The 3,928-nt window shown below is 36.0% G+C and overlaps 1 pseudogene; it reads right to left on the bottom strand.

Annotated features, from left to right (window-relative positions):
- Positions 1-277: 277 nt before the first annotated feature.
- LOC149213092 (phosphatidylinositol 4-kinase gamma 6 pseudogene) lies at positions 278-1,257 on the bottom strand (annotated as a pseudogene).
- Positions 1,258-3,928: the final 2,671 nt, after the last annotated feature.

Below are 3,928 nucleotides of genomic sequence, written 5' to 3'. Positions count from 1 at the left end.
TTTCCTGGTAGTGACTCGGGAATGTAGGTTGAGAGAGAAAGCACGGAAGTTGAGTCACTTTAGATATTTTGGGTAGGGTATTATACCTACTTGATTTCTGAGGATCATGCATCCTGCCAAAGTTCAACCCATTCTCCACATAATTCAGAGAGTCAACAATAGGCTAAAAATTTGCCTCATACTCCATGTCATCAAACCCAAATTGACTTTTTGCATGTCCCTTCTCAGGGAAGGCCTTAGAGAAATTAGTAATCGATTGACAACTAGTGGTAGACATTTATTGACCTGCCTCAAATTTAGCCTGCATACAAATGAGTTCTTGCTCACTCACTTCCTCTTATACACCATGAAATTATGGACTCATCATTTCACCAATTTCTACAAGGAAAATACCAACAGTGACAACAATTTTTAAGAATGTGGTGCACAATATAAGAATCCTTAAATACAACTCCCTCAACATGGGCAACTTCAATCTCAACATATATGCATATTTATTTGCATCAAGCCTATTTATATACTCTAACTCATCCTTTGAAAATGGTAGAGAAGATTAAGGCCAATGAAGCCACTCAAATAAAGGATCCTCCAACATTTTTGGAAGGCAGAGACCGTGGTCTATAGGTATAAGCTCAACAACATCACTCATTTGAGGATATCTGCCAAAATCTCTTTCCAACCTTTTTACAAGGATGTTTCCAACATGTCTGTCAGTATTTAATATCCTTATATCTAAAATTAATATCCTATGTACAGCAGCAACAGAGAAGTTGGATGTCCCATGGTCACTCGCATCACAATTATGTATAACAAACTGCTGAAATGAAGCAATTTTACTTGTTCACTTTTTGGGCTTTTGTTTATGGTCATACCATTGTTAATATTAAAAATTGGATGTGAAATGTTAGCAAGCATATTTGGAGGCACCTTTACAAAATTTTTGTGATCTAGAAGGTAAGCAACAACTTCTTGGACAGATGTCTCTCTCACAGGAACTGAGCTTTTTTTTTCAAGTTGCCCTAGAATCTTTCCAATGTAACCTTTAGCTGAATAATGTTGGAAATCATTTCTTTCCTGGTAGGGACCTAGGAATGTAGATTGAGAGAGCAAGCACAGAAGTCCAGTCACTTCAAGTATTTTAGGTAGGTTATTATACCTACTTGATTTCTGAGGATCATGCATCCTGCCAAAGTTCAACCCATTCTCCACATAATTCAGAGAGTCAGCAACATGCTGAAAATATTCCTCATACTCCATGTCATCAAACTCAAACTAATTTTTTGGATGTTCCTTCTCAAGGAAGGCTTCTAAGAAATTAGTAACTGATTCACAACTAGTGGTAGAAATTTGTTGATCTACCTCAAATTTACGCTACATACAAATTAGTTCCAGCTCACTCACTTCCTCTTCTACACCATGAAACTATGGACTCATCATTTCACGAATTTTGGCAAGGAGAAGACTGGAAATGACAATAATTTTTAAGAATGTGGTGCATAATATAAGAATCCTTAAAGATGGCTCCATCAGCATGGGCAACTTCAATCTCAACATATCTGCATCTTTATTTTCATCAAGCCTATTTATATACTATAACTCATCCTCTGAAAATGGCAGATGATTACGAAGTTCTTGTTGTCACAACACCTTGTACAACACTACCCTAAAGGATAAGACCTGCCCTCCTGTTAGAGCTTGCAAAGAGGAACTGATAAGCTTTTACCATTTTGCATTAATTTTCTCTTGACTTTCTTTGAATGAAACATTTAAGCAAAAATAACTAGGAGAGTACACTCAGTCACATGAAATGTGATCATCGAAGGTTCTTCAAAGGCTAGTACATACTTCCTAGCACACATCAAGAGTGTCAGTGGATAATAGGCATGGTGTTATATCAGAGCTCTAAGCTTTACAAGCTGAAAACAAAATGAAGTTACTTGAAAATAAAAAAATTAACATGATTTAAGAAAAAAAATGCCTTCACCAAATACTACCCTATTGTACCTTGGAACAGGGTATATGACTTATAGCTCACCATTATTGGTCAGAAAATGCAACAATATATACACATAGCCTCTTGATATTAAAATAATTGCTGATATGCACAAGCATGAAATTTTAAGTAATAGCCATGCATGATTGCAATACAAAGCAATAGAGCTTCAAGAATACTGAACCCTAGTTTAATTAATGGTCATGCACAAATCCAATTTAAAATAGTGGACCTCTAGAGTCCACACAAACTGAATCATGGGAGTGGTAACAGTGTCAAAGATATAAGATAAGATCCTAAAACAAAGCACTATATTTAAAAAGGAGAAGGAATGATGGAGAAGGAGATTATTTAAGTGAACTCAGTTCAATGAATTGAAACATTGGTTATGGATGACATCTTATCATATAAACTACGAAAACATGGGAGGAGCACCAAGTCCAAGTGTGTAAAGATCTTACAACAAAGTATAATTCTTTTAAGGGAGGAGCAACAAGTCCAGAGATGTAAAAATCTTATGAAAATGCATAATATTTTTAAGGAGGAGAAGGAGGAATGAATGTATATTGGCATCCCAAACACTGCTTGCCAAGTGGCAAAGCTCTTAGTATAGGATAGTACCAAAACCACTAGAAATATTAGCACTAGATGTTGACACATCAAACTGGGGAATTGCATCCCAAAGTTTGCTTCTAGATTACCATAGCTTTTGGTGCAGATGATACCTTATAAACTAGCTCTATAAGATGGCATAAAAACTCCCAAAAATGACCATATTCTCACATATCAAATTGGAAAATTGCATACAAAATTCTGCATATTAGGCATATATGTTAACACGTGAGACTGAGAACTTGCATCCAAAAGTCTACTTCTAGATTAGCATAGTTTTGGAGCAGCTAATGCATCATAAAGTAGCTCTTTAAGATGGCACCAAAATAACCCAACAATGACTATATGCTCACACATCAACCTGGAGACTTGCATCCCAAAGTCAACATATTATGACTATATGCTGACACATCAAGCTAAGGACCCACATCCCAAAGTTTGTTTCTCGATTAGCATAGATTTTAGTTTAGACAACACCTCATAAACCGGCTTTATAAGATGGCACCAAAATATCCAACAATGACACATTAAGCTGAACACATCAACCTGGAGACTTGCATGCCAAAGTATACATATTAGGACTATATGTTGACACATCAAACTGGGGACTTTCATCTCAATGTCTTCTTCTAGACTAGCATAGATTTTGGTGCAGATAATGCCTCATAAACCAGCTTTGTAAGCTAGAACCAAAATAAAGAGAAATAACTATATGCTAATAGACACATCAACATGGAGACTTGCATTAGCCTGCATATTAGGACTATATGTTGGCATATCAAACTAGGGACTTGCATCGTAAAGCCTGCTTCTAGATTAGCATAGATTTTGGTTCAGATAATAAATAATAAATTAGCTCTGTAAGATGGCACAAAAACAAGCAACAACGATTATATGCTAACATATCAACCTAGACACTATACCAAAGTCTGCTTCTAGATTAGCGTACATTTTAGTGCAAATAATGCCTCATAAACTAGATCTTTAAGATGACACCAAAACAGCGAGCAAGGTTAGTACGGGAGACCTGCAAACACATCACACTGGAAAATTGTACTCCAAAGTTCACTTCTAGAGTAACAAATATTTTGACGTGGCTAATCCAACGTAAACCATCTCTGCCTCACAATTTTTATCTGGTATGGTATTATAAACAGAGACACAAGAACAATTCAAAGAAAAATGTTTGCATTCTTCTATGGTGGGTAGATTCCCATGTAGAGAAATTTTGATATAGATGTACAAAGAAAATGACCGGACATGATAACCCCATAGGAGGATGGCATGATAACACCATGGTAGGATGGATAACATCATGTAGAA

The sequence above is a fragment of the Pinus tabuliformis genome, chromosome 1_1 (assembly GCF_031772625.1).
Source record: "Pinus tabuliformis cultivar Carrire ecotype Pingquan chromosome 1_1, CPIR1, whole genome shotgun sequence".
Taxonomy (NCBI): domain Eukaryota; kingdom Viridiplantae; phylum Streptophyta; class Pinopsida; order Pinales; family Pinaceae; genus Pinus; species Pinus tabuliformis.
The sequence above is the reverse complement of the archived record's forward strand: the minus strand, read 5'-3'. Positions and strand labels throughout refer to the sequence as shown.